An 11,753-nucleotide genomic window follows, 5' to 3' on the forward strand; every position below is an offset into this window, starting at 1 on the left:
CTCACTCACACACTCTCACACTCACTCACTCACACTCACTCACACACTCACTCTCACACACACACACTCACAGTCACACTCACACTCACTCACACACTCACACTCACACGCACAGTCACACTCACACTCACACACACTCACACTCACTCACACACTCACACACACTCTCACACACTCACACACTCACTCACACACTCACACTCACTCACACTCACTCACACACTCTCACACTCACTCACACACTCACTCACACACTCACACTCACTCACACTCACTCACACACTCACTCACACACTCACACTCACTCACACACTCACACACTCACACACACTCTCACACACTCTCACACACTCACACACTCATTCACACACTCACACTCACTCACACTCACTCACACACTCACACACACTCTCACACACTCTCACACACTCACACACTCACTCACACACTCACTCACACACTCACACTCACTCACTCACACACTCACTCACACACTCACTCACACACTCACTCACACACTCACACACTCTCACACACTCACACACTCACTCACACACTCACACTCACTCACACACTCACACACACTCTCACACACTCTCACACTCACACACTCACTCACACACTCACACTCACTCACACTCACTTACACACTCACTCACACACTCACACTCACTCACACACACATTCTCTCACACTCTCACACTCACTCACTCACACACACTCTCACTCACTCACACTCACTCACACACTCATGCTCACACTCACACACGCTCTCACTCACTCACACTCACTCACACACTCACTCACACACTCTCACACTCACTCACACACTCTCACACTCACTCACACACTCTCACACTCCCTCACTCACACACGCTCTCACTCACTCACACTCACTCACACACTCATGCTCACACACACTCTCACTCACTCACACTCACTCACACACTCACACACACACACTCACTCACACACTCATGCTCACACTCACACACGCTCTCACTCACTCACACTCACTCACAGTCACACTCAAACTCACACACACTCACAGTCACACTCACTCACACTCACTCACAGTCACACTCACTCACACTCACTCACACACACTCACAGTCACACTCAAACTCACACACTCACAGTCACACTCACTCACAGTCACACTCACTCACACTCACTCACACACTCTCTCACACACTCTCACACTCACTCACACACTCACTCACACACTCACACTCACTCACACTCACTCACACACTCACTCACACACTCACACTCACTCACACACTCACACACTCACACACACTCTCACACACTCTCACACACTCACACACTCATTCACACACTCACACTCACTCACACTCACTCACACACTCACACACACTCTCACACACTCTCACACACTCACTCACACACTCACACTCACTCACACACTCACTCACACACTCACACTCACTCACACTCACTCACACTCACTCACACACTCACTCACACACTCACTCACACACTCACACTCACTCACACACTCACACACACTCTCACACACTCTCACACTCACACACTCACTCACACACTCACACTCACTCACACTCACTTACACACTAACTCACACACTCACACTCACTCACGCACACATTCACTCACACACTCACACTCACTCACACTCTCACTCACACACTCACACATTCTCACACTCACTCACTCACACACTCACACTCACTCACACACACACACACACACTCACAGTCACACTCACTCACACACTCACACTCACACGCACAGTCACACTCACACTCACTCACACACTCACGCTCACTCACACTCACTCACACACTCACACACACTCTCACACACTCACACACTCACACACTCACTCACACACTCACACTCACTCACACTCACTCACACACTCACACACACTCTCACACTCACTCACACACTCACACACACTCACACTCACTCACACATTCACTCACACACTCACACTCACTCACACACTCACACACACTGTCACACACTCTCACACACTCACACACTCATTCACACACTCACACTCACTCACACACTCACACACTCACGCACACTCTCACACACTCTCACACACTCACTCACACACTCACACTCACTCACACACTCACTCACACACTCACTCACACTCACTCACACACTCACTCACACACTCACACTCACTCACACTCACTCACACACTCACTCACACACTCACACTCACTCACACTCACTCACACACTCACTCACACTCTCACACTCACTCGCTCACACACTCACTCACACTCACACATGCTCTCACTCACTCACACTCACTCACACACTCACACACACTCTCACACTCACTCACACACTCTCACACTCACTCACACACTCTCACACTCACTCACTCACACCCTCTCACACTCACTCACACACTCTCACACTCACTCACACACTCTCACACTCACTCACTCACACACTCTCACACTCACTCACACACTCTCACACTCACTCACACACTCTCACACTCACTCACACTCACTCACACACTCACACACACTCACTCACACACTCATGCTCACACTCACACACGCTCTCACTCACTCACACTCACTCACAGTCACACTCAAACTCACACACACTCACAGTCACACTCACTCACACTCACTCACAGTCACACTCACTCACAGTCACTCACACACACTCACAGTCACACTCAAACTCACACACACTCACAGTCACACTCACTCACAGTCACACTCACTCACACTCACTCACACACTCTCTCACACACTCTCACACTCACTCACACACTCACTCACACACTCACACTCACTCACACTCACTCACACACTCACTCACACACTCACACTCACTCACACACTCACACACTCACACACACTCTCACACACTCACACACTCATTCACACACTCACACTCACTCACACTCACTCACACACTCACACACACTCTCACACACTCTCACACACTCACTCACACACTCACACTCACTCACACACTCACTCACACACTCACACTCACTCACACTCACTCACACTCACTCACACACTCACTCACACACTCACTCACACACTCACACTCACTCACACACTCACACACACTCTCACACACTCTCACACTCACACACTCACTCACACACTCACACTCACTCACACTCACTTACACACTAACTCACACACTCACACTCACTCACGCACACATTCACTCACACACTCACACTCACTCACACTCTCACTCACACACTCACACATTCTCACACTCACTCACTCACACACTCACACTCACTCACACACACACACACACACTCACAGTCACACTCACTCACACACTCACACTCACACGCACAGTCACACTCACACTCACTCACACACTCACGCTCACTCACACTCACTCACACACTCACACACACTCTCACACACTCACACACTCACACACTCACTCACACACTCACACTCACTCACACTCACTCACACACTCACACACACTCTCACACTCACTCACACACTCACACACACTCACACTCACTCACACATTCACTCACACACTCACACTCACTCACACACTCACACACACTGTCACACACTCTCACACACTCACACACTCATTCACACACTCACACTCACTCACACACTCACACACTCACGCACACTCTCACACACTCTCACACACTCACTCACACACTCACACTCACTCACACACTCACTCACACACACTCACACACGCACACACACAGACACACACACTCACACAAACACACACACTCACACACACTCACACACACACACTCACACACACTCACTGTCATGAATCGTATCATGACTCATGACGTAACACTGGGCGGCCAGCTGGTGGTGCCGTCCGAGGAGTATAATTACTCGGGCGTGGGCCCAGCTTGCTCAGGATGTGTCTGTGACCAGGAACTAGTGATCTCATGGTTGTGAAACAGTTGATTAAAGCCTTGTTTTATACTCAAACCAAGGGCTCAGTAGTCTTTTTACATCAATTTAATCAACTGACCTGCTCCATGCTCTGAGTGGTCTTGGGAACAGACGGCTACAACTCAAACCGTAGAAGGGAACTCAGAAGAAGTAATCAATCCATCACAGAGAAACTACTCAGACCCGCCCATCTCGACCTGGACCCAAATTCACTTACAGCTGCTAAGGTGTGGAAACACTGGTATCGTACCTTTAGCAAAATCCTTGAGGAGTGTGGTGAGAATGTTCCTAATAAGTTACAAATGCTTGCTAATTATGTATCCCCTCATGTGTTTGACTATATCGAAGACTGTGTTGACTATGACGCCGCTATCCAAATACTACAGCAGCTATATGTCAAGTCCCCAAACAAAATTTTTGCTCGGTATCTACTGGCCACAACTCAACAACAACCCGGGGAATCACTTGACGAATTCCTTCAGAAACTTCACAGGCTCAGCAAGAATTGTAATCTTAAAGCTGTTACAGCTGAGCAGTACCAGGAGGAGTTAATTTGTGATTCCTTTATTAATGGGATTGCGTCTCCCTTCATATGTCAGCATCCGTTGGAGAATAAAACCCTCAAGTTACAGGCTGCCTATGACCAGGCATGCTCTCTGGAATTAGCAAAGAGGAATGCAGACACCTATCTCTCACCACGTGCATGGGCTGCTGCTATCACTTTTAGTGACTCCTTCATTAGGCCTCTGGTGGAAGCCCTCACTGATGATGACTCCCACCTGGCTGATGACAACCCTGCCCTAGAAGCCTTCACTGATGACAACCCTGCCCTAGCGGCATCTTGGCAACCTGGAAGGAAGTGTTTCTTCTGTGGAGGTGCATTCCACTATAGGAAATTTTGTCCTGCTCGTAACGCAGTCTGCAATCATTGCAGTAAGAAAGGTCACTTTTCTAAGTTATGCCAGTCAAGAACTTCTGTTAGTAAGAAAGGCCACTTTTATACGGTATACTGGTCGAGAGCCCCTGTTAGTTTTGCAGCTACTATCTATAAAACTGCTCCTCCCCCAAGAGCCACTACTCGTGTTACAGCTGCAATCTATAAAACTGCTCCTCCCCCAAGAACCACTACTAAGGTTACAGCTGTCAAGGGTAAAACTGCCCCTCCTCCCATCACAGCTATTTTTCCCCAAAATCTGTCCCATGCAGCCATGAAGGTTTCGGTAAATGGACACATTTTGAGTGCACTAATCAACTCATGCAGCTCTGACAGCTTCATTAGTGAGCGGGCTGTCAGTAAGTTAAAACTGCGTATTTACCCCTCGGACAGGAAAATTGCAATGGCTCTGACGACACTGACCACCAACTCTTCCAGCTTTTGTCTTGTCGACCTTATTCTCAATGGCCGCACTTATTTCTCCACCCGGCTCGGGTGCTCAAAAACCTATGCAGTGATGTGTGTAGTGTCCGTGTGTAGATAAAGACACTGAAGACAGGAGTTGGTTCATAGGTATTTACTAAGCAAGTCTGGGGGGGGGGGTTCTAAAGGATATACACAATACACAGGCTTATATAGCCCAAGTGGCAATTACCGGCATTGCGCACACCTGGGGCTCTTAAAGGCACATACACCACAATTGCTCTTAAAGGCACATACACCACAATTCCTCCCCTTCTAGCTAACTAGTACATCATATTTTAAGTAATTATTAATTACATGTTATATGCAAAATAATATACATTGCTGTATTAATTAATTATAAGTTAGTCTCTCAGGAGGCTTCCTGGCTCGGTCCGGATAACGCCTCGGGGGTGTAGTAGTTTCTGGTGGTGTAGTAGGTTCTTCTGGCAAGGCTGATTCGGCTTGAAGGCCAGTGTCGGGTTCATCGGGTTCCAGTATCACCGGATCGGAGGTAGACATGGGTATCTCTACTTCATCGTTAGATGTATAGCGTGGTGGTGTAGGTTGTCCCTTTTCGGATGACTTGATGATTTGGTCAGCATGGCGCCTTATTATGCTTTCTCCGATGTCCACGGTATACATCAGTGGTCCTAGTCGTGTGCAGATAGTTCCAGGCTGCCATTTCTCGGTACGGTAGTCCCGGGCCAAAACCGGTTGGCCTATCTGGAAGGCCCTAGTTGGCCTTTCATTCATGCCCTGAAACTGCCGGTTCTCCACGTCCCTTCGGATGTTGGGCTTGACCAAATCCAGCCGGCATCTTAGGTTTCTATTGTAGAACATCATGGCGGGAGTTTGGTTTGTAACCATATGTGTTGCATTCCTATATGCAAATAAGAAGTTATCCACCTTGTGCTGAAGTTTTATGTCTTCATTACCCATGGCCTTTATGGCCTTCTTAAAGGTCTGGACAAACCTTTCAGCCAATCCATTGGTGGCGGGATGGTATGGGGCGGACGTGTAGTGCTTTACCCCATTGTTCTTTAAGAACTTTCTGAATTCTTCGGACACAAATTGCGGTCCATTATCAGAACATATCTGTTCCGGCAGCCCATTCCTGGCAAATATGGTCCTTAATACTGTGATAGTTTTTTCCGTGGTGGTGGAGGACATCTTTATTACCTCCGGCCACTTGGAGTGTGCATCAACTGCGATTAAGAACATTGAGTCCATAAATGGACCAGCAAAGTCGATGTGCACCCTTTGCCAGGGAGATGAGGGCCACTCCCATGGATGTAGAGGGGCCTGTGGCGGAGCATTTTGGACCTTCTGGCATCCTAGGCAGCTCTTGGTCATGTCTTCGATGTCTCCATCGATACCTGGCCACCATACAAACGCCCTAGCTAGGTTCTTCATTTTCACTCCACCCAGATGCCCCTCGTGAAGCTCCTTTAGCACTTTATCCTGGAGTTTGGGTGGAATCACCACTCTGGATCCACACATCAAGGTTCCTCGGCACACTGACAGCTGTTCTCTTCTTTGCGAGAATGCTGGCAACAGTGGTTCGCCATGTGCTGGCCATCCCTTCACTGTTAAATCGTAGACCCGTGAGAGAGTAGGGTCATTTCTTGTCTCCCTTTCAATGGCAGAATTTGTCACCGGTAGACATTCCACTATGGTAGAGTGGAATATCTCTACTGGGTCTACTGTAGGTGCCTCTTCTATCGTTGGCAATGGCAGGCGCGATAAACCGTCAGCATTCCCATGCTGTTTTGGCCCTTTGTATTCAATGTTGTATTGGTGTGCCCCTAGAAAAAGGGACCACCTCTGTAGTCTTTGTGCCGTCATAATGGGGACACCTTTCTTAGGGTTGAATATGGAGATGAGGGGTTGATGGTCAGTCAGCAAGGTAAATTTTTGTCCGTGTAGGTAATGGTTGAACTTCTTCACTCCCCATACCAGGCTGAGTGCTTCCCTGTCTATCTGGGAATAGTTACGCTCAGCTGAGTTCAATGAGCGTGACGCAAAAGCTATCGGTCGTTCCGAGCCATCAGGGAATCTATGGGACAATACCGCTCCTATGCCATAAGGGGATGCATCGCATGCCAGTCTGATTGGTAGTGATGGGTTGTAATGAGCCAAAACTTTCTCGGATGTGATTAAGTCTTTACATTTATGGAAGGCACGTTTACAGTCTTCGTTCCATTTCCAAATCACTCCTATGTGTAGAAGATCATTAAGAGGGTGTAGAATAGTTGATAAGTTTGGTAAAAATTTATGATAGTAATTTATTAATCCCAGGAATGACCTCAATTGTGAAACATTTTCAGGTGCTGGTGTTGTGTATGTAATATGTGTGCTACTTTAAACCTATGGACAGGACTGCACTACTTGTAGGGCGTAGTGATACACAGTACCACTCCTGGCCATAGGGGTATAAATAGTACTGTGGGTACTGATCTCCCCTCAGTTCCCGCCTGTGGGCATGAAGTAAAGACCTACGTATAGTCCCTACCTCCAACCAGTAAAGACCTGTTTTCATTGTTACTCATTAGTCTGTGTCTTAATTAACTAAATAATTCACAGACTTAACACTGGCGACGAGTCAGGTTCTTACCCTGCGGCAGTTATTCCACGGCGGTTGAAGAGAGGTTTCAAACCACACCACCCCACTGGAAGCGACAGGCATTAGGACCCTGAAGCCTCCATCAGCTTGTGAACCGGAGTAGAAGACAGGGCTGGGGAAGACAGAGGTACAGGGCGATAGCGATCGGCAGATAAGGGCCGGGCCGCTTTGAAGTGAGGGGCGCAGCCGGGCCATCGATCGCAACCACCGATAAGGGCCGCACTCGGGCTGAAAGGGCAGCGGCTGCAGAAATTGAAGGCGCGAGAGCCGCGGTGCACAGCGCGGGCCATCGATCGCGATCGGGAGATAAGGGCTTTGGAGTGCGAGGCGCAGCCGGGCCATCGATCGCAAGCACTGATAAGGGCCGGGCCGCTTTCAAGTGCGAGGCGCAGCCGGGCCATCGATCGCATCCGCTGATAAGGGCCGCACTCGGGCGATCGCAGCGAAGATAAGGGCCGCACTCGGGGGCTGAAGGGAGACGGCGTTGGGGGATGGGTGAAGAACGCCAAGCGCGGGAAAACCGCCATTTTGTGGGCGGAGGACGACGGCAAGAGCGGGAAGCCGCCATCTTTGATAACAAGTAAAGAAAAGAAAATCTGAGAAATTGCAAATCTACAATGCCTAAACACGGGAATATTAGCACCTTTGATAGTGACCTCGAAGATTGGGCCATATATGTTGAAAGAGTAAAAAATTATTGTAAGGCCAATAAAATTCGTGACCAAGATAAAGCTCTAACATTATTAAATTTAATGGGTGCGAAGACATACGGGCAATTGAAACACCTGTTATCACCAGATAAACCGGCGGATAAGACGTTCGGTGAGATTGTTACTGTCCTGAAAGATCATCTAAACCCCACGCCGCTGATGCTAGCGGAACGATTTAAATTTTACGACAGAAGGCAGCTACAGCATGAAAGCAATGCTGAATATTTGCTGGAATTGCGTAAATTAGCGAAATATTGCCAGTTTGGAACGGGACTGACAGATGCACTACGAGACAAATTTGTGTGTGGTTTATTTAAACAGGATACACAAAAGCGACTGCTCGAGGAGAATGAGCTGACGCTTGAGAAGGCGGTCGCTATGGCAGCAGCACACGAAGCCGCAGCGAGAGGCACGGCAGTAATGCAGCTACGGTCACCGGAGCTCAGTGCACACAAATTGGGTGTGAGTTCTGGCAAATGTTATCGTTGTGGAAAGACAACGCATGATCAGAACCAGTGTTGGTTTAAAAACCAAGAATGTAGAACTTGTGGTAGGCTTGGACACATAGCTAGAGTATGCAGGTCAGGGAAGAAGACCAGCAACAAGAAGTCACCGCAAGGAAAATACGCAAAAGTACACAAGTTGGCCGAACAGGAGTCCGATTCAGACGCTAGCAGTAATGAACTGGCTGGCTTAAGCAGTATTGAGCTGGCTAGCTTAAGGGTACTCAACGTTGGTAAGGGTGCAGACCTCCAGACAATTTGGGTCACTCTTCAGATAGAAGGAGTCCAAGTAAAACTGGAATTGGACACTGGATCGGCATTGACGGTCATAAATAAGAAAGATTATGGAAGGTTATTCCAACATATTCCCCTACAGGATACAGAGCTCATATTGAAAACATACACGGGGCAAAGAGTGTACCCCATCGGGAAAATTGAGGTCACAGTGGTCCACAAGGGCGAAGAAAGTCAAATAATGGACTTATATGTGCTATCTGAAGGAGGTCCTCCACTACTAGGACGGGAGTGGATTAGGAAAATGAATATCGACTGGCATTTCCTACAAACAATAACGAGTGAGAACTCGGTGAACATAATCAACCCAGACTCTGGAACAGATGATGGTATGACCAACCCGTGTGCAAAAGACAAAGTTTCAGCACAGAATTCCACTGAGATAGAGAATTCTGAGTCTGTCCAGTCTACTGACATGCACATTTCTGAGGGACACCGGGCTCGAACTCAACTCCATTTCAAACTGCAACAGCAATTAGAACAAATGATTCGCCGTTTTGAGCAAGAGATGAATGCGACGAAAGAGTTCTTTGATATAGAGTGGGAACATCTGGAAAGACAACAGAAGCAGCTGCTGGAGCAAATGGAGCAGGAGCACACAAAACGTCTGATGTCAGAGGAGTTAACGGTCAGCCAACTCCTGCATATGCTGAAGGACAGGACTCTGAAATGGGAAAAACTTGAACATGAACTTCAATATTCAAACGAAAGGGGTTTGGAGCTCTCAAAGGTTAATGGAAGAGCTGAGGTGGCAACACAGACTGAGATGACTGCAACAGAGCAGCCCTTGGATGCCAAAAGTACACTGACTCACGTCAACGTAGAACAACAGACCGCTGAAACAGCTGCTCCGGTAGAGGGATTGAATAGTCCGATCAATCAATCTCCAAAAGAAGTTGAAGTAGTAAAATCTCAAATGAGGTCATTAGTAAACGACTTGCTGAAAGCCCAGAAAAAGCTGGATGAAGAGGTACGCATGAAGAAGTCTCTTCAGGAAAGATGTCTGGACTTGGAACAAAAGCTGGCTAACGCCCAGCTGGGTATGGAGGAAATAGAAGACCCTCTCGCTGGCCTAGATCAGGACGACACCGAATATTACCATGACCTATTGAGTGACACTGAATATTATAGTGACCTGGTCTGCCCAGCTTGTGATGAAAACTCCCAAAGTGCAGAAATCAGGATGAATCACTTAAAGTCTAAGGAACATAGAGAGATGGTGGCGCTACAGCTGGCAGCTGACAGGGGAGCCCAGAGAGTCTCTAAGAAGCAGAAAAGGAAAAGACGAAGCAGAAGATGATAACCATCTGAACCATTATCACCCCTACCAGATCACACACGTGGTCCCTCCGAACGGAGCCAAATCAGTTCGGAAGTTCAAGCTGTTAAATCCATGGAAGGACTATTGAATGAGTCACTCCAGCAACGTGAACCGACTACACCACAGAGACTGAATCTGTGAACTATTTTCCGCAGAGATTGAATCTGTGAACTGTTTTCCGCAGAGACTGAGTCTGTGATCTGTTTTGACATGAAGTTATCTATGTATCTATGTTATTCTGTTATGTAAACCTGAAGTTATATATGTATATATGTTATTACATTATGTTAAATGGGGAGATGACTGTAAAGCTAAGAAGGGAGGAATGTTGTGTATGTAATATGTGTGCTACTTTAAACCTATGGACAGGACTGCACTACTTGTAGGGCGTAGTGATACGCAGTACCACTCCTGGCCATAGGGGTATAAATAGTACTGTGGGTACTGATCTCCCCTCAGTTCCCGCCTGTGGGCATGAAGTAAAGACCTACGTATAGTCCCTACCTCCAACCAGTAAAGACCTGTTTTCATTGTTACTCATTAGTCTGTGTCTTAATTAACTAAATAATTCACAGACTTAACAGCTGGGGCTTTTATAACTGCTTCAATTTTTTCAGGTGACTTATGCAACCCTTCCTTATTAATTATGTGGCCACAATATGATATCTGATTTTGGAAAAATTCGCACTTGGGGCGATTTGCTCGTAGGCCCCGTTCTTTCAGCCTAGTGAGCACCTGCTCCAAATTGGCAAGGTGCTTGTTGTCGTTTTCTCCTGTTATAAGGATGTCGTCTAGGTAGCACTGAGTCCCCGGAATCCCTTGCAGGACTTGCTCCATAGCTCTTTGCCAGATAGCTGGAGCTGATGCTATTCCAAAAACCAGTCGATTGTACTGGTACAGGCCTTTGTGTGTGTTTATTGTGAGATACATTTTAGAGGTCACCTCAACCTCCATCTGTA

Source organism: Somniosus microcephalus, chromosome 3 (assembly GCF_052327205.1).
Source record: "Somniosus microcephalus isolate GS21.2 chromosome 3, FLI_Smic_1.0, whole genome shotgun sequence".
Taxonomy (NCBI): Eukaryota; Metazoa; Chordata; class Chondrichthyes; order Squaliformes; family Somniosidae; genus Somniosus; species Somniosus microcephalus.